At 37.2% G+C, this 21,159-nt stretch overlaps 1 protein-coding gene and 1 long non-coding RNA gene across 4 annotated transcripts in view; one reads left to right on the top strand and one right to left on the bottom strand.

The window, feature by feature from the left end:
- LOC147656646 (uncharacterized) overlaps window positions 1-15,585 on the bottom strand; it is a 46,889-nt gene extending 31,304 nt beyond the window's left edge. Inside the window, exon 1 of the long non-coding RNA XR_015294054.1 lies at window positions 15,134-15,585. This is a non-coding gene — a long non-coding RNA (uncharacterized LOC147656646). The remainder of the gene's footprint in view (window positions 1-15,133) is intronic.
- The window catches only part of LOC100868065 (uncharacterized), a 114,741-nt gene that overhangs the window by 68,107 nt on the left and 25,475 nt on the right, over window positions 1-21,159 (top strand). The window contains exon 1 of one of the 3 annotated variants that reach the window (XM_012493675.3): window positions 17,176-20,356. The exons of the other annotated variants lie outside the window; for them this stretch is intronic. The gene's annotated coding sequence lies outside the window, so the exon portion shown is untranslated. Of the gene's footprint in view, window positions 1-17,175; window positions 20,357-21,159 lie in introns of those variants that run through there. 3 annotated transcript variants of the gene reach the window in all.

The following is a 21,159-nucleotide window of genomic DNA, read 5'->3' as shown; positions in this document are numbered from 1 at the left end:
GCAGTTTTTTCTTTTTCTTATTACGTTTATAAAATGTATCGTATAATATATTTTTGATTGCTTCGTTTATTCTGAAAAACACAAAAGTCAAAATTATATCGATAGCCAGGCATATACATTCTCGGAAGATAACTGTAAAACTGGGGAAAAAATCCGGCACACGATGTAATCTTGCCGATCGCTGCCGAATACAATTATTTTTTTCCTTTCGACGCAGAGACTGTTCCGAGCAACAATTCGCGGAGAAAAAAGTAGTCACTGATTTACGAGCACGAAACTCGCCTTGGATCTGGCCATAAATTATTTCGGGATACGAACCGAAAAACGATTTCGAACGCCATTTTCGTGCGGCCGATGACTCGACGAAGACTCTAATTAGCTTTTCGGATGGATCGTCGGCGTTCTTCAATCAATCCCAGTGACACAGGTAATCGATAACACCCGATAAGTCCCGCGTACGCGACGAATTAATCGTTTAGTCGACGCGACACGAGGAAAGGAAGATGATGGAACGTCCACGTCCTCATCTGTCACTCACTTCTATTCCTCGTTTCGCTCGATAATCCTCCTGTTTTTGCCCAATTCTTTCTCGTAGCAGAAAGGAAGTTAAATCGATAGTTTTCGAAGGGAAATTGTGTAAATAATCTCGAGGAATATTTTCTATCGGTGTGAATTAAAAATGAATCGTATCTTTTCAATCTTTAATATTCGATTAATTAAAATATTCGTGATATTTTTTGTTTTTAATCGAACGTTATATCTCTCGTTTATTTTAAATTTTAAGATAAATCGGTGGACCACGACGCGAGAGTAGAGTGATCGATATCGCATAAAGTTACGGGGGATTGGACATTTTCGGTGGTCAGTCGCTCAACAATTGTCAATTGATCTTGGCTGTCGGTGACAAGACAAATTATCAGGGGCAATCGTTTTGACGAAAAATCGGTGGGAAGAAATTCCGGGCTATGTTTTTGCGAGGTAAGATGGATGTTTCGTGATCTCTCGATATCCTTATAAATATGGCGCCGCTTTTTTCGAAACGAAAAATCGAAAATCCTCCGCGTAGAAATAATTTTTATACACGATCCACCGAATTAAGATTTATTTATAAAATATGCACGAAGTATATCAAAGTATTTATAAAGAAAGAAAAAAAATATGCGTATACATTCAGACATAGAATATTGGCGAAATGGACGTTGAATATTTTGTTTCGGATAATTTATTTATGACGAGTAATCGATTACGTTACAATTTTATTACACGAGCAATTTCTTCATATACTCGTAGAATTTAATTTGTCGATGTTCGCCAATTAATATTAATAATCGAGGAAAGGAACACAACGAGATACATTTTTTACGTAATATATTTCACGATTGTTCACAATTAATTAATTCGACACAAATCGTTTCTTTCCTGTCGCAAAGAGAAATGATATACAATTCTTCTTCACAGAATTTTTAGATCAATCGGATGATGGTCGATGCTAATATTAGAAATGCGACTTGGAAACGTGCCCGTGGCTCATAAAACGTTTATTTATTTACCATTGATCCACAGTCAAATATCGACAATGGTTTATTTTCCCAGAGCAGCAAACCTTCCTTCTAATTGATTATCCCCTATTATTGTTGGGGGATTGGAAGCGATGCGGTCGTCGCAGCTTCGTAACTCGAAGCTTCCTCGTAATTAAGCATCTCGCGAGCGAGTCCATTGAATGGATCGTCTTCCGCTTCGGTTTACGGTTCACAGCGGCGTGGGGATCGCTCGCCTTATCATCATCCATTCGTCAATCGCTCCGTGTGATTAACATTTGAATAGGGGCGCATCATCGAGTATCTCCTCGTTTTTCCTCCAAGAAGAATACCAATTTCTTCTCTTTTCCATCGTGCAATTATTACTTATTATCCCCAATAATACATGAATTGATCTTGATTTTAACGGAAATGCAATTAATCGTGTAACTGTAATAATTATTCGAGACGAAGAAGAGAGAGAGAGAGAGCGATCGAACAAATATTAAAAGAAGGACACCAATTTCGTTGGACGAATTTCTTCTTTTTTTCCATCGTGGAATTACTTTTATTCCCAATAATACATGAATTGATTTTGATTTTAACGGAAATGCAAATAATCGTGTAACTGTAATAATTATTCGAAACGAAGAGAGAGAGAGAGAGAGAGAGCAATCGATCGGACAAATGTTGAGAGTTTAAAATTTCCAAGAAGAATACCAATTCGTTGGACGAATTTGTGGAATTATTATTATTATCATTACTTTTATTCCCAATAATACACGAATTGATTTTGATTTTAACGGAAATGCAAATAATCGTGTAACTGTAATAATTATTCGAGACGAAGAGAGAGAGAGCGATCGAACAAATATTAAAAGAAGGACACCAATTTCGTTGGACGAATTTCTTCTTTTTTTCCATCGTGGAATTATCACTACTTTTATTCCCAATAATACATGAATTGATTTTAACAGAAGTACTAATCAGTTTCTCGTGTAACTGTGATTATTATTCGAGACGAAGACAGAGAAAGAGAGAGAGCAATCGATCGGACAAATGTTAAGAGTTTAAAATTTCGGGACAAATCGTTGCGTTGGTTTCAGTGGACGGGATAATTTACAAAGATCGCGCGACATTTAATCTCGCTTGCTCTCGAGAAGGGGGATATACTTCTTCCGCCCGAAAGTATGATAAAATTGTAATATAGAGCGCTGCGCGGGAAAGCATTCCTTTTCGGTGTTCAATGTAATGGGTTTTCGTTGGCTCGTAAATATATTTTACGGTTTTACCCTATCTCTGTCTCCCGGCCTCTCTGTATCTTACAAAGTAAGATGATATCGGCGATAGATTGCGGTTTGGGGGGAGGGGGCCGGCAATTTTCGACGTGAATTTGCGAACAAGCCACAATTTCTGTCCAAATGGGAGGACAACAAGGGCTGTTTTGAAAATAAATATCGAATTCTTGAGAATCGAAACTTGGTTTGGAATTTTTCATTTCAAATTGGTCTCGAAGAGAAACAATTATCGATCGCTTCGAATGAAACGCGAGAAAATCTTTAGAGTTTTATTTAGAGTTTCGTGAAGAATGAAATTTCAATTTCCTTCGTCGATTTCTGAAATTTCTTTTTTTTTTTTTTTTTTTTGTTCTTTTAGAAAACAAGGTTTCAATAGGGACGTATAGTTTATTAATTTTTATCCAAGCAAAGTCTTTTATCTAGAAAAGAAAGAAACGAGGAAAAAATACGGCGTCGTTGGGATAGATCATAGATTTCGAAAACCTGTGCGAATTTATGATCCCCAGGAGGGGCGTATTTCCCCGCTCTTGTTTTCAGTCGACGACGATCTTTTTACCACTTTTACTTTTATCACAAAGATAAAATGATGACCCCTTTTCCCGAAGTTGCAATTAATTTTTAAAATATCGTTAAAATTTTCCAAAAATAATTCGAATTCGAATTCATTGTAATTCAACCATTCGTTCTTGTTTTCAGTCGACGACGATTTTTTTTTACCGTTTTTATCACATTGCCATTTTATCCAGCCAAAGATACGATATACCCCTTTCGCGAAATTGGAATTGATTTTCAAAAAATTCGATCATTCGTTCGAAAGAAGAAGATCCTCGATCGATCGATATCCATTCGGGTCGGATCAATTTTCGGTTTGCGAGATGCCATCACCGTTTGAGAATGGCTCGACTCAACGAATCAAACTCGATAAGAAAGTTTCACTTGGTATCGATCAGCTCTCGAGGGCCGATAAAGTATGAATGAGGCGTACTTGCAAAGTAATCGTTTTATACGAGTCGAAGACGATGATGCGAGAGAAATTACTGTAAAGGTTTCTAGAGTTGGAGTGCGCTCGAGACTCTGCTCGCCTTGATAACGGATACACGTCGCGTCTCAGGTGTCCTGAGAAATTGGCGCCTCGTTCTTCGCTGTAAACGGGAAACAATGAGCTTAGGACTGAGAGAGAGAGAGAGAGAGAGAACGACGTTCGACTGTTCGCTGACGTTTGCGAATGGCAAGATGGAGACGACGTCCGCATCTATACTGCTAAAAATACGTCTATTATCGAGATACCACTGTATCACGTTTTCCCTTTACTCGAGAAATATTCAAAATTATCCACTTCGAATCTTCGTGTACGCGTATATTTCATTCCATTTCTTCATAAAACATATCAATGGTTATTCAAAATGTACTGCATTTAGATTGTAGTTCAATTATTATTAATTGTTAATTCATCTTACACGTTCTCATGATTTTTATGCCAAATGTAAGAAACTTGTACGAATCCAATATTCAAAATTATCCATTTCGAATCTGTTTGTGATATATATATATATATATATATATATGATATGTTGATTGTTAATTCATCTCACACATTCTTATGATTTTTAGGATGATTGAAGTACGAGGATCGAATATAAAATTGTCGAACCAATCGATTTCCAAACTTATTTTCCATTCTCTCTTCATCTACGAAAATAATTCCTAATTTTTAACAACAACTAATTCAAATCTTACTTTCCAAACTCCGATCGTCCCGGCGAATAAAAATCTATCAAACTCCTAGGATTCACGATTATTTCAATTAGTTCTCCCCGATCGATCCCCTCCGGCCATCGACAACCGCGCCCCATTTATCTCCCCCAAATTAACCGTGAGCAGCCCAACTTTTAATCCGAGCGTAAAGTAATCTTCCTCGCCTCGTATCACGAGTGGAGTAGACCTCATCCCACGGGAAATTCCATCGACTTTATTTCGTAGCGCGTCTCTCGATGACACGCGTCTCCTTTCGTGGTCCGCGCGATTCTGGCCGCCATTTCTCCCATCTTTCTCGCAAGATTCTGGCGCGGATTCGCGGTATCCGGATCGCGATTCGGGGAATGTCGATCAAACGTGACGCGATGATCGGCACGCGTGCCCGTAAATCGATCGGTTAAACCGTTCCACATTCTGCGAATTCTCTTTCTCTGCACTTACTGGATATACTGGATAGGCGTCGATTTTCGAAAAAGTTTGAAGTATCCTTAGAAAACGGGGGAGGACATTCGTTCGAGTTCGTAAATTTATCCATTTTTATCCATTTTTCAGTTCTTAGTTAATCCCTCGTTGAAAAGTTGATAATTGAACGATCGTGAAACGACCTCGACGGTGTTTGGAAAAAAAAAAAAAAAATTGACGATAAAAACGAAAGGATTCTTGTACAAGTTGTTTTGTTCGGCGGAAAATTTCGAGGATTTTCAATCTTTCGAATCTTTCCTTGCGCGGTACTTGAGATTACGGGGAGAGTGCAGGCCAACTCCCTCCTTCAATCCCAACTTTAATTAATTAGGAAATTGGTAATCCACTTGATAATTTGACCGTCGAAAATCGAAGCAGAGTTCGAAAGTTGTTTTTTTTTTCTGTTCTTCTTTTTTTTTTCAAAAGGCGTACGGAGTGAAATTTTAGGAAGAGGAAAAAAAATACGTTTTAAATCTGGAAAAGTTGGGCTTTTTTTTTTTTTTAACCTTTCAGGTGAAGTCGTTGTCGTCGCGTCAGTACATTCGTTCATTTGCATAGAATGCGCCCCGTTTTCGACTCGGTGGTGTGTATATATACTCGAAGGAATGCTTGAAATCTCGAAAAGTTTGGCTGTATTTCACCTTTTCGTGCGCGAGTAGTGGCGCATTCGCTCATTTACATAGAATGCGCGCTTCTTTGACAGGGGAAAATGAAAAATCCCATCTCGACAATTCCTTGGTCGCACACCACACTTGTACGAATCGAATGACTTATGCAAGTATCCGTGTAACATGTAAGTGGGTATATATTTGTGTATACCCATATTTAACCGTGCATGCGAATACAGAGGTTGCTTTCACGATATCATCTCTTTGCATCCCCGAACTATTAAATAGATATGTGTGTATATATATATATATATCTATTTATACGTTTGTATCGAAACGAGATTAATGTATCCTTTTCAGGACACGTTGAATGGATGGCAGAAATTTTTTGGAATTTTTTTGCGCAATAATTTATCGAAGGAGAAAATTGTTAAAATTGTTTAAAATTTCGGATTCAAAATAAATGAGAAGAATTTTATTCATTTGGAAGATCTTGGTTGATTTATGAAAATTATTATTATCGGATAATAATCTCGAAAGTATTGGAGAAATGGATCGAGGAAAGGGTGTATCCGTCGACGGATTAACGAGAGAAATTGACAAGAGCGTTTCTAGCTCTGCAAATAAAGGATCCCCTCCTCGACGATCCAATTAGCCGGGAACTGTTTCTCTTTTCTATTATCCTCTCAACACTTAAAACCAAACCTTCCTCCTCCATTTTCCTGCTCGATTGTCTTGTTATTAGCCAACTCGGGGACAGCTATGCACGTAATGTGAAATAGAAAGAGAGCTGATTGCCAATTGCTTGGAAAAGTGTTAAATACGATGGCTGGGATAAATTTCGTTACTTTGTCACGAAAAACGTTACATTTTGACGGTGTTGTTTCTAGTCTCGAGTCACGGGAATAATTTTAGATACAATCGTTTTTTATTAAAATCGCAGGTAAGATAAATTTGATTCGTTTTATCTTCGAATATCGGAGATACAGGAATGTCGCAAATAACCAGTTCGATCGCGAAGAAGAAGAAGATTTGATTTTCTTTTTTTCATTACGATACGATACGATCGTTGAATATAAAACGAATGAAGAATATAATAAACGTCTCGATTCGAAGCTTAATTATCACGACAGAATTAGAAAGAGAATTATAATCAGGACATGAATATTCCGCTGTCGATTAGTATATGCTAAACTTGCCATCGATTGGTATTGGTACACGTTGCTCACGGCCAAATCTCATTACTGGCAAGGATTATATACACCTATCGAGAAACGAATATATTCATCTGCCACCAATTTTTAAAAGAAAACAAGGAAGAACGTGATGCTGTATAATAATTTCGATTGTCAACGAAATACACGAAACAGATCGGCATCAAGGAGAATAATCCTATCTATCTCGAAGACAAGAGTGTTTATATTCGCAGAAAAGTACAGTATTTTCCAAGAAGAAGTGAATTCATTGAAATCAACGATGCGTCGAAATTTCGACATGTATACATATTCGATTCCTCGCAATCTTAAAACGCGAGAAAGAATGACCTAAACAACGACTATTACCACAAATACCTCCTTCTGATTGGCCAGAAAATTCTTATCAATCCTCAACACCCGGTAAAAAGTCGACCCTTCTCCGCAACAAGAATGCATTATTGTTATCGCGAGAATCGAATAGTTTGGCGGGAGGAGGGGAGAGGTTGGCGGGTTGCGATTGGGCGGGGGTGATGAGGAGATGGCGGCCAGCTGCACCCGATACCAGCCTGCTTGCAAATACGGGGAAACGTGCACATGCAGTATCGGCGAATATTGGGCCGCGCTTCAGTCGTACGGCGGACGTCCTCGGCTACGGTCGTCCTCGGCGCGCTCCGAATTTTCGCGCGCGCGCGCGTGTGTGCGTGCGCGCGTGTGTATTGCGTCGATCGAGATCGAGAGGCTTGCCACTCGAAGGGGAGGTGACTCGATTGATTTGAAATTATAATATTATTGGGTTTAATTATATTAATGGTAAACGGATTTTTCTTTTTTTTTTTTTTTTTGGTCGAAATTAAATAGGATACTAAAGTGTTTTAAAGTAAAATTCAATCGTAATTTAATCAATTTCGCGGGGTATTGGCGGAGCGTAGGAAGAAACGGAATGCGATACGATATCATTATGATAATTTGACGTTGCGTTTGAACCAGAGATACTTCCTCGTGGGGGAATTGAGGTTAAAAATGTTTTTTTTCAAAAGATGCGTGTTATATGGTGGATATAGGAGGAGTTATATTAATAGTTTTTCTCTCTGATTAATTGAAATATTCGTGTGAAGATTATATTTTTTTGGAATTTGTGCGGTTTTTTTATTGCAACAATATAAGGAATTCTGTTTCTTATTGATGAGAAATTGTAATTTTCTCGTAAGAAATGATTGCCATTACATCTATTAAGTTGAAGAACATAAGTAGAAAGATTATCAATGCCGCAATAATCAATATAATTTCTTGGAATTTCTCGTGAAACATTTCATTGTTTACGACGTGACAAATGTTAAAAATTCGTTTATCTGAGATTTTGTTTTCGTTAAATTTGACAATTTTTTCAAACACAACAATTACTTGACTCTGGTTATTGACTCGTAATTGGAAAAATATACAATGAAACATCAAATGTCGGCAAAAATATATAATCGATCAAATTTTTCGAATTCGATTTTCTCCGAAAATTAATTTTCAAATGGGAAAAAAAAAAAAAATTTATTCTTCGCTTCTTTTCGTTTATTTTCATTCGCACAGAAATAACCTCCTGTCGATAGTTTATTCGTTTATTCAATCGGGAATCGGAGTCAATAACCAATTTCACTTGCACTTGATAAATTTTCAAACATGACTCGCTCGAAAACAAAACCTCAAACGAAAATATATATACACATATTTCTTTCCAATTTTTTACAATTTTCATCAGAAAAAGTCACCCTCTGTGCCACGAATGACCATTACCGCTTAAATATCAATCTTGAATATCAGTTGTTGCAATTATTCCAAAAAAAAAAAATTGTACGTTGATTTCAATTCCGTTTACAGAAATCAAATAAATAATTTCGATCGGTTGCTGAAATTCATGGACCGTTCAAGAATGACTCTGACAAAGAAATGGTTAGTTCTACGAATTACGATTCGTGGAATTAAATTGAGCGAACGAGAAGAAAGGGCTCGAAACCTGTGGTGCGTGCGTGCCGCGGGAAACGTTCGAACGAGAAGCGTGTCCGCGATCGATTTTTGAAACGAACGTTTCTTCTTTTCCCCTCCCCTCTCTCGATTTCATACCAATGACGCGTTCAATCAAGCACGAATGTCGTTCGAGTACCGATGTTGTGGATATTTATTGAAATGAAAGGAAAATGATGATTTTTGTTTAAAATTTCTCGTCTCTTTTAAAGGAGAGTTTAAACGAGTTTTATTATTGCATCGTTGTAGGAATATTAGGGAGATCCTTTCGCTATTTAACGTGTAGGTTTAATCCAAGGATTAATCGGGGCTAATCTACTTAAACTCCGTAGGTAATCTGAGGATTGGGAGAAGAATCTGTTATCAACTCTTTGAAGTTGAAGACTGCTATTTGTACAGAAATTGGAGGAAAGGAAGATCCATTTGGCAAAATTATAAGATGTGTTGCGATAAATATATTCCTCGAGTAGAGTTTCAAGATCAATTCAATTCACGTTTCAAGATTCTCGAGGAGGAGGAGGAGGAGGAGGAAAGGAAATTTTGAAAAATAAATTCTTTTCACTTGCAACAAACTCGTTGTACGATAAAATTAGAGATTCCTTTGTAATTGTAATCTCGTTCGATAATTTATAACCAGAAAGTGAAACTAAAAGGAAAATTAGAAAGAGGATCAAGTGATAAATAAAAGATCCATTTAACTCTTTTTTCTAATTTTTCTCATCTTGCACGGACCTTTTCTCTCAAAGTTATTTGAATATCGTAGAAAGGAGGTCGATTGGGACTCGAGAGAGATTGGGAAAAAACTGATTTGAAAAATATTTTCAGAGAACACACACGGTTACTCGTTTGAAAACTCATCGCGTTTCATAGATTGTATAACGAATCGTTTTCTCTCCGTATCGGCGAAATATACGAGTCATTGACGTTGAACATGATCGGTGAAATAGAAATCGGTGGAAGAATAGATATATGTAGAGTAGATATACCCTGGCAAATCGGAAAAACACTCGTGCCTGACGATTCTGATGGAAGCAATTAGAGATACCTCGATCGACCTCGCTCTCTCTCTCTATATATATATATATCGAGAAACTAGATTTTTTCAATTAAAAAAAAAAAAAATCGAAAAAAAAGAAACTAACCGAAGAATCTCGACGATTATTATTTAAAAAGAATTCCATTCCTAAAACTAAACATTGGATAGAGAAGTCGAGAGATTTTAAATTACTCGTGCAGATATCTCCACGAAAATGTATATCTAAAAAAAATAAGAATAGAATAACGTAGCTTCTAAAAGACTTCGAGACTGTCCATCAGTTAGAAGATCCGTGAAATCGTCTCGAAAAAAAAAAAAAAAAAATCGAACTGCTAATCATACGTAAAAGAGAGCTATATTTGAGAGAGTCGACGTCACAAACAATTCCCCTTTTTCAATTTCCCTCAAGTCGTTCCCAAATGGATCTCCTCTCCTCCCTTGCTGTTCCAAGATTCAAGTTTCATTCACAAGTACCTTTTATTTCCCCCAACGTTCGTCACGTCCACACAAGCGACGATGCACTACTATATCGGATATAGTAGTCCTTGGTAATCTTATCGCGGCGACTTTGCACCGGGGAAAGCTGGCCCATTCAATTTCCTTCTCCTCTTGGTTCACGTCTCTTCACCGAGTCTCTGATACCAGAGAGAGAGAGAGAGAGAGAGAGGGAAGACAAGACGACATTCGACGCGTCCCGATTGAAATTAACGTCACGTTCACGGTACACGTTCTTTTGCACCCTTGTCGCAAGAGCGGACGTTGCCTGTACGAGTTTACTGTTTTATCAAAAATTCAAAGACCACGCTGTGTGATCATCGTCTCTTCTCGTAGAACCGCGCAGGTAAAGTAACCGGAATTTCCTGCTCATCAACGTTTTCTTTCATCTTCCTTCTTTTTTTCTTCTTCTTCTTTTTTTTTTTTTTTTTTTTATTCCTTTCTCGGGCGGTAATGCACAATAATGAGCGCCGGTTCGTCTTGCGGTGGATGCGCGATGTGGTAGTGCAAGGTTTGGGTCGCGGGTGTTTGATCTTGATTTTTAGAATCGAATTAATATATAGAGGAAAAGTTTGAAGGGAAGATATAAAAATTTTATACTAGGATTAGATCTTTCGAGTATTTTTATTTTCGTCTCAAAACGATATATAGGCTCTCTTCTCTCTAATTATTCCTCGATACTCGTGGAAAATATCAACTTGAAAGTTTTCCAACAGTTTGCAACACGTTAAGGAGAAATGATTCAACGCGTTATCGATCGTTCATTAAGCTCTACGTGACTGTCGAGTACACTCGGTCACCGAGAGAGAGAGAGAGAGAGAGAGAGAGAGAGAGAGAGAGAGGAGAGAGAGAGAGAGAGAGAGAGATTCTCATCTCGCCTCAGCCGCCCTTTTCACCATCGATGACGGCGATGATCACGACATCTTGTGTCTTCCGAAGCCCGGGTTCTTTGAACCGACGAGCTCGTTTCACGGGAAATTCTCCTTTTTCGAGTTTTCATCCCCCTGCAAAATTGTTCCGCAATTTTCTCGTTTATCAAACCAAGTATCTTTCGAATTAGCGGGGCTCCGACGTCCAATCCGTTTGTTTCTGTCTGCGCGATCATGACCGATAACTTTCAATCGGCGTTAATCGATTTTCGATCCCCGTTCGTTTCCCCGGAATCTTGCCGAGTGTGAGCAAGATAAATTCAATTCGACCACGAGTGCGGTGGATGCACTCGACTCGTTAATCTTTTGATCGAATGGTTGTTCTTTTAACCTCTCCCTTTCAGAATTAATTTTCAACGAAAGAAGAAACGTTCCAATCTTCCAATTTATCGTTTAAAATTGCACCTGATTATTTATTCACACACAGTACACACAGTAATTTCGTTGGATATCGTTCGTTTCTGAAATTTTCTCAACTCTGATTTCAACGTGTCGAAGCGCGGCTTATTTCCTTTTTTTTTTTTTTTTTGAAATCAAATTTCTAAAATCGACGGCAAACAAAATAACTATTTCAAATAGAGAGTGGAATACAAGATAACAAGAGAAAGGGGAAAAAACATTTCGAATATCAAATATTTCTCGAATGAAATCGCGAGCAAAGTTCAAATTTACTCGAGCACTCGAGCTACTCGATCCCATCGCTACCGGGCGCGGTATCGCAGGACAGACATACGACCGCAAAGGATTAACACCGTCCACTCGAACAAATTGGAAAATTTCCAGACTCCTCCCCCTTGATAAAAAAGAAAAAAAAAAAAAAAGAAAAAGAGAAAGAAAAGAAAAAAAAAAAGAGAAAACACGGGTGATCGCACGATTGAACCCGGTACTCCCGGTGTTTCTTTTCCATCCATCCGTGCGAATCCATTAAGTCGTTTCGAGAATGAACAAAATGAACAAGTGAAACAAAAAGGAGCCGAATGGAATATCGCGTTCTCTCCCCGCACGGTCCAAATATACCGGGGTTTATGCGCTGTGAAACGCGCGCCGACCGAGAAGTTTTTGTCGCGTAACGGCTAGACGTCTTGCTTCTTTTCCCCCTCCTCCCCCTACTCCTCGACGTACGAGAGTTAAACGTGTTTTGGCTCGAGCTAAGGCATTCTCGACCCTGTTGCACGAAATCAAGCTATGATTCCCCGTGAAACGCTCTTTTGCAGCGAGAAACTGTTCCAGAAGAACGTTTCGAGACCCGGTAAACTTTCCAAAGCGTGTGTTTGAAACCGGGCAACTTGTCTATGGTAACGAGGCATCGTTCCACTCGCTTGCGCCAACGCATCGACAGCGAAATGTCTTTCCATTGTGTTCCTCAGGTGTTTCTCTCTCTCTCTCTCTCTTAAACTTTCCAACTTTCTTTCTCTCTCGAACTTTGTATCGAATTCTTTCTCGTTTCTTTCTCTCTCTCTCTCTCTCTCTCGATATCTGTTCCTCCCGCGGGAAAATTACGAGCAAAATACATAGGGGCACCGTGCTCGAGGCGTCAGCCACCATTAAGGGAATCGAGTCTTCTCTGCTGCGTTCCACAACGCGTGGAATGAAAGTTGGTGAATCACAACAGGAGTCTTGACAAACGGCGAGAGCCGGCCTGGAATCCGCTGCAAATCCGCCGGAGGCGCGATTTATTTACGCTCTCCAGTCTCTCTCCAGCGCGCGTGATGCACGTAGATAGGGGGGAGGGGAGCCAGAGTTGTTGACGCACGTGCAACTATTTTATCTCCGCTTTGTCCCCGGTGCTAATTTCAACGATGGTCCGCCCGACCTCGCCCGACCGCCCCTTAATTAGAATATCCAACGCCTCGAGCAAGGATTTAATATCGTTAATCGAGAAAACGAATTCCATTGTAGGTGGACGCGCGAATCGGCAACGTTGCGGTTAATCATCGCGCAACGTTTTTTTAACTACGAGCACGGGCGAAAAGGCATTCGTCCGCTGTTTCTGCGTTAGCGGCGTTAGAGAGACGTGAGAAAAGAGGAGAGAAAAATTGGTCGATTTGCATTTTTAATTATCGTTTCGTTTCGTCGGAACGAGTTTCGTTTCTTTTAAAAAGGGATCTCATTTTCGAGGTCAGGTTTTGTTTATTAATCCTGTGTGTTCAACTAATATTAATCGTGTTATTGGAACTAATGAAAATTCGATTTTTATTGGATAAAGGATTTTGGATAAAGGATATGATCAAAGGATATGGGAAAGAGTTCATTTCTGTTTTTTCAGGTAGATTTTGTACAAAAAAATCAGGAGGAGGTCTTGTTCGAAAGATGATATTCGATTTATTTATAAAATGATTGAATTGAACGTTCAATAATTCTATTTATTCCTTAATTGCACGTAATCATTCAGGATTTCCATTCACACGTAACAAGGCATCATAGACACCAATTATAGTGGTTAATGACGTTCGGATTATTGACCCGTTACATTCGCATGACACTATGCCCAAAACGTTAGATCAGTGGTTCATAACCCATGTATTCCTCGAAACATTAGTTCCTCTAAAATTATGAAAGCATAATTTTTTTCTTATTTTAATATTACTATAAAACTATGATTTTTAACAAAACGAGAATCCGGAATAGACAATAATTTCTTGAAAAATTAGAAAAGAAAAATTGAAAAATATAAAAAAATCATTTATTTTCATTCAATCTTATGATTTTAGTTAATACCATGCAATTTTTTTTTTTTTTTTTTACAATCAAAAACAATCTCGCGATTTCGCAAAGGTTAAGAACCACTGGTCTAGAAATTCGCATGGTTGCATAAATTTGCTCACTGCAAGCAACCGATTTTCAGTCGCAAATGTTTGCAAGAGCCTTGGCGCATTCAAAAAGTTTGTTTAACTCAAACACAAGGATAATTTGTTGGTTATAAAATGGTTTGGCGGTCGTTGAAATATCGTAGTCACGAAACTCGTATAAAATTTTATTCAATTCCCGAGGTCAACAAAACTTGTTCAATTTTCCTTATTGAATATAAAATAACCAAAAAATATAGGTTAAGTAATGTCGAATTTTTTTTTGTAAGAAATCTTTTCCGTTAAAAAGAACTTTCTAACCTATAAAGCATATGTCTAAACATATGTATATATACCTGTATGTTATCTAGAAGCTAATATTTTAATATTAAAAAAAATTGTTGGTTATTATTTGATTCGATTTTTTTTTAGCATTTATTTTAATTTGAAAATGAACAAAGAGAAGATGTGTAATTATGCTTTAAAAATTATGCTAAAAGTGTAGAATAAAGAGGACGAGAGATATAAATTATAATTATTATTCTTTTACTTGTATGTAATGAACGTTTATTGTAATTAAAATAATTGCTGGGATACGCGTACTCGTTGTTAACACTCTTTATATCTTTCGTACTTTTTACCGTGAACTACAAAGAATAAAACAAACTGACAGGGACAAAGAAAATAAAGGTTTCTATGCTTATCACTGCCATCTGGTTGTATCCTATGGCAATTGAAAAACTACGTTACGCAAATAGCAAACAAAATTTGTGATACGTTCAATGATAGTGTAAATGACAGAATCGTACAAAAATGTTTTAAAAAAAGAATGGCAATTTTAATTTTATCCACGATATATGTCATAGCATATCTATCGAGATCATCGACGATCATATTTCTAACCTAACAATTTCTATTCTAAACGATCTGCATTATACCACACGAAAAATTATCGAAATATTGGTATTTAATGGTGAGAAATAGATTATTCAGTTTCTTACAAAAAATTTCGACGTTACTTTTTGGCTAATAAAAACTAACCTTTTTCGATGATTTCTTTTAAATGGTTATTCATTTTTCTAACTTTTCACGGCAATCGATTGAATGCATCGATTGAAAGGGCACTGGATATTGCGATGCTTGAATATAGGTAAAAATATCAGTCCAAAGTTTCACCATTCACCAGGAAGAATTCCCATCGTGATAAATTGGCAAAGTTTAAGAACTAGTCGCCTAATTATTGGAATTTACTCAAGTACACCACAACTTCAAACTTTATTGTTTTCTGAATAAAAGTTATACCGAAAATGTCGAACGTCTGCACTTTTCAAACAAATCGTTAAAAACGAATTTGAGCTTTAAATTCGATAGAAAAAGGGAATATTTCTGCGTTTTTTCACTACGTTTCACGTCACAAAGTTTCGCAAAGATATCACGAGACGAGACGAGTCACGTTAATGGCGGCGTCACGTTCCGTCGTTTCGACAAATCGATTTGAGTCGATAATCGATTACGGAGTTGCGATATTATTTCATTAGAAATTCACGAATTTAGAAATATCATTATCGATAAAATTATCGATAAATATTAATAATGTGAGAATAATATCGATATTCAATATATTCCGAATATTCGATATATTTCTCTTGAATTTAGAGGTGTGACTGTCGGTAAAGTCGATAACGATGAATATATATAATAATAATAGAATAGAATATCGATATTCGATATATCGATAATATTTTATAATATTATATCGTTGAAAGACGTAAAAACAAAGGTAATAATATATATTAATTATAATAAAATTATTCAAATTGATAGATACATGATATATTTCAATCTATTTACAATCAAATACGTGCATCCATTGAAATATTATTACTTCGTATTAATCTATTATATATTAGAATTATTTTGATCAATATAATAGTTACTTATTTCATTTTTTTTTTTTTTTTACATTTTTTCCAATCAAATATCCTTACATTAAAGATATAAATGAAAAATTATTTTCACAAATTGGATAAATTGTTTCAGACTCTTTCAAGAAAAACAAGATTGGAAAGATATACAAATAATATTAATAAAAATTTTGAATAATTTTATTACAATTAATTAATGCGATATATGTACATTTCTCTTCTAAATTTATTCGTTTTAACAATATTTCAACGATATTATTATCGATATATCATTACTAATCGACATGATTGAAAATTTCAAATTTTTCCATAAAAAAAAAAACACATTTATACGATTTAACATGAAATGAAACATACTCATATCATTCTTTGCTATGGAAATTGATATATCGTACTGATTTCCAACGAAAAGTAATATATTTCACTTATAGAGATAAAAATGAATACATTTGGAATGTTGCCTACGAAGAGAAGTATATTTCGACCATTTACTGAAATTTTACTTTGAGTGACCTATCATGTGTAGTACCATATTTCGTTTATAACGATGAAAAAGAATCACATTTTGTATATTTGTCTATGAAATATGATATAATCAGAATTTAGTTCTGATCCTGTCGTAATACATACATTGCCGAAAATGTCCAAATGTAATCTTGTTTCCTGGCAAAACGGTGAAATACATTATTTCCCATGGTAAAGGCATGTTATTCGTTGCAAGAAACGAAATTGATGGCTCGCCGCATAAATATTGTGCGTTCACATTTTGTGAAATTTAATCTTTTATACATAATGAAAAACCATTACACTCATACCTAAAAATAATATTTATATCGTATACATATTTTTCTAAATCATATTACCATTATTATTATTGCATCTTCGATGAATCGTAAATCATCGTAAAAAAAAAAAACTTTAACAAAATCATTTATCAGTTTCGCATTTATAACATCATATACCAATAAAATAATGTAAGTATGATTAAGCTCGATTCAACAAATAATTCGTTCCTTATTAATAATTCTTTCGTCCATTTTTCAGCTTCAAGTTTCAAATTAATTAAAAAATCGCAACAATCCATCATCAAACCCTTATCAATCAATGAAGTTTTAAAAACTCGTATGAAATCATTTCATACTGGAAAAATCAAGTCTCTCTCTCTCTCTCTCGAAAACAAAAACCGCCAAAAATGGACGCACAATATTTTTGCACAGCCATCTCCCCATCCTCTCTTCTCCCTTCGAGGAACGAGAAGAGTGACGTTCCCCTCGCCGTAAAACGAAACAACAACAACAACAACAACAACAACCAACAATCGATCTATATCCCCGACAATCGCCGCACCTCTGATCCCGATTGGCGGAAGCAACGACGCGTATCGCCACGACACGTGGCCGATTCCAAGAAACGGCGCGCATCAACTATGCAACGAGTTTAGCGAATTTCCGGCGCAGAACCAGTCAACGTCCGCGCGTTTTCTCCCACCTTTCGGTTAATCTACCGCCGCCGACATCACCGCCTCCACCACCGCCGCCGTCACCACCACCACCACCACCATCACCTCCGTCCCTGCGATATTGCGGACGTTGTTCGCCAAGCGTCTGCGCGGATCGCCAGCTGCTCACCACGCGAATTTAAAAGCGGGCAGTGCGCGGTGAACGCTTCGAGTTCCACCACAGTCGACCTCCTCCGGTCATCCGCGGATGTCGCGCGTCCCTCCACCGGTTGCAGTGCAACTCTTTCTCGAACGATTTGTAACACAGTGTTGTGTGTCGCCTCGAATTATCCACAATAGGACACGAATGGGGAAGGAGAAGGAGGAGGAGGACACCAGCATAATTGGAGGCTACCAGCATCCAACAGATGAGTATCCATTTGACAGATCGAGGAGGATGAACTTGTTGTTTGTTCTGTTTGCATGATGATCGGAGTGTTTTTTTTTTTTTTTTTTTTTGGAAAAGAAAGAACGAAAGAAAAGAAGTAGGGGGATGCAGCTGGTCGGAGTTTACGTATCAGAGTTTACGCATGGAACGGAACCGAGGCCGCTGAAATCCGGGCTCCGAAATCTCCGAAACGCTACACTCGCATCGATAAGTAGAGAGATTCGAACTGAAGAGAGAGAGAGAGAGAGAGAGAGAGAGAAAATCCGGCCGTAATACAGAGACTTTTAGCACGAAGCCGAGAGAATCTCCGTTCCGTCTTTAGAATAAATGATCCTCGACGTCGAACAGCACCGCACACGCTTCGTTTCCCGTTTTCATCTTTCCTCGAGGAAGAAGCATCGATCAAGGCTCGTAAAAATGGACGACTTTTGGCACGGAAGCCCCTCGATGCATCCTCTCCCCACCCCCTCTCCTCCTCCTTTTTTTCGTTTGCGTTTTTTGCGTTCGTTCGTTCGTTCGTTTCTTGTCTTCGTTTCTTTTAACACGCCACGCTTCATCTTCTTGACCGCCTCACTCTTCGTCGTTTCTTCGTGCACGCTTCTTATTTCTTCTTCTTTTTCTGCTGCGTTCTTCTTTCTTACTTTCTTTTTTTTTTTTTTTTTTGTTTCTCGAGGGAAGATTGGATTTTCCGAGATTTTTCCAAGATTTCCAAGTTTATATTTTGATATTGCGCGAGCGATCAATTAAGAATTTTGTCATCATTGTTTCCACGATACGTTTGTATTTCGGATCGGTGAGTAATCGTGAATGATGTTTCGCGAAGTAATGCAACGTTGGCTTCTTAAAGGGATAATGCGATAAGTGGATATTAGATAATGAGCGGTCTCGTTTTTTTGTTAGTTAGAAAAATGAGAACAGTAGAAACAACCTTCTTTGAATAAATGTTTGAATGCACTTTTTAGAATGTTGAATCTCGTTAAAAGAAGGATTGCTCGAGATTAGTGAAATTTGTTGTTTGTTTGTTACTCGAAACGAAAAGTAGGAAGAAATTTTTATCGTGTTGTATTTTTAATTGTTCTTACGAAGATGAAAATCGTAAAAAAAAAAGAAAAATACGTGCAATAATTTACACGATGATATCGTTTGTTTGTAAAATTGTTTTGTAAAATTTCGCGTCGAAAGTGAATTGTCCGGCCAATTATATACGCGATCAAAATAATTGGAAAGTGCATTAATTTCGTTGGAATTCTCTTTGATCTTGCAAAAAGATTTCTGGATTTATCGATTTATTTATTTATAGTTTAAATTTCGGAAATAATGATTTTGTTATCTTTTATGAAAATGGTTATCACCACTCAGGATCAAATGCTCGATCTTACTCGATCTTTCGAGGATCTTTATCGGAGTTAGAATATAGTTGAATATCTTTTAAAATATTCACGGTTAAAAGTTTTGCCTCGAAACATGATTGACATGAAGCACTCACTGTACATTAATGGTAATGAACTCAACTCCTACAGCATTGATTATTACTTCTTACGAACTGTAAGTGCCGAGTAAATGCACTTTTACTTTCACTCTGCCCGGAAATGGATTAAACGTGTATTCGCAAAATTTACTGCTAAAAATTAATAATTTGATTAATTATGGAGTAAAAACTTTGCTACGATGTGTTTACATTAACCGTTAGTTGAATTCGTTGAATAATTTGATTAATCAACGCGAATAATTAACTGTGAATATACATAACTAACGTATTTCACAAACTTGTTTACATTCCGCTGAACACGTATAAATCCACATTTTGCATTTTGCCTTTCTATTGCCAGATATATATATAAAGATCGTTTAATATTTATAACTGTTTCACAACGTGTTTCACAAAAAAAATTCACGGTTGTTCGATGATTATATGTTCTTGGAACAATTGATCGCACGTCTTCCATTTTCTCCAAATTTAACGCGAATAATTCGCTCATCGATGAATTGTGGAAAGAGAATCCTTAGGGAACGCCTACACGACGGGAATAATATATTAGAAAATTCGTGGTGAACGCGACTTACATCGACGAAGCAGTAGAAAATGCACGATCGTTTCCTTTCTTACATTTCCGATTTTTTTCTTTTTCTTTTTCTTTTTTTTTTTTGTTTTTTTTTGTCATTCCCTTTATCTTTAGATCCATTCGTCTTTTCCTCGAACGAAAAGGAAAAAAAAAAAAAAAGAAAAGAAAAGAACTACTATTAAGGAGCACATTGCTCGCGTTCCACGCATCTCCACCGACTACAGTGGAGCTCTATCGGCTTTTCATTGCGCAAAAATGAAACAAAAAGACGAAATTCACTCTCGACCAGAGCAAGAAGACGACGCGTCATTCTCCTTTTTCGTTCGCGCAGGATGCATCGGTTCTGCTCCGGAACTCACCGCCATAACGCCAACGAGACTTGGGCCAAAGGTAATCTTTCTTCTTTATCGATCGGTCGGGATCTGTCCATATATTTATCGACCGAGTTATTAACTATAAATAGCATTTAAGATTTTCTTTTCCTTTCGTAACAGCGAATGGTTGAAGGAAGAATATAGCCAGAAAAATCGTTATCGTTATCGTACCTGTACGTAGAGGAAAAAGAGAGATAACAAGTTGTAAAGTTGATTCACGAGATATTTATACGTAACGATATTTCACGACGTAAGTAGTATTTGTCAAATCACGATTTCTCCCGAGCGAGAAAATGTGGGACATCATCAGGATCTCGAAAAATGCCGGTGGTGATAGATCGTGATCGAACCGTATGCGATTATTCCATCGTTTCGAATCAACGTCAATTTTCAACCCCCATTTCTCTATCGTTTCTCGCCCTTCTTCCCTTCGATACTTTTCGATTCTCTTCAACTCTTTATATTTACCGAATACACGGTTCGATATCATCGGTTCGAATAATTCCGATACTTTCGATATATACAGCCCGATATTACGACACATACTGATAGCATATATCGATTCCAGGCCTCCTCGATACGTCACGAAACCTTCAAGTAACAACCCCCCCGCCACCCCCGGGCGAAAAAGTACTCGATCATTCTCTAAAATGGAGATAATAATTTATTTTCGAAGGATAAAGAGAATTTTTTTCGAGCAAATCGATCGGAAGGGAGTGTTGTTAAAAAACTCTTTTTCGCTCGGATTGAATTATTTATTCGAAATTCATAAGGAAATCGCGAGGAGGAGCCGAGAATGCAAATCTCCTCCCTTCGCGC

Source organism: Apis florea, unplaced genomic scaffold (assembly GCF_048593485.1).
Source record: "Apis florea isolate Af1SG1 unplaced genomic scaffold, ASM4859348v1 contig_3517_pilon, whole genome shotgun sequence".
In the NCBI taxonomy this organism is placed as follows: Eukaryota; Metazoa; Arthropoda; class Insecta; order Hymenoptera; family Apidae; genus Apis; species Apis florea.
This window is presented reverse-complemented; position numbering and strand designations above follow the sequence as displayed.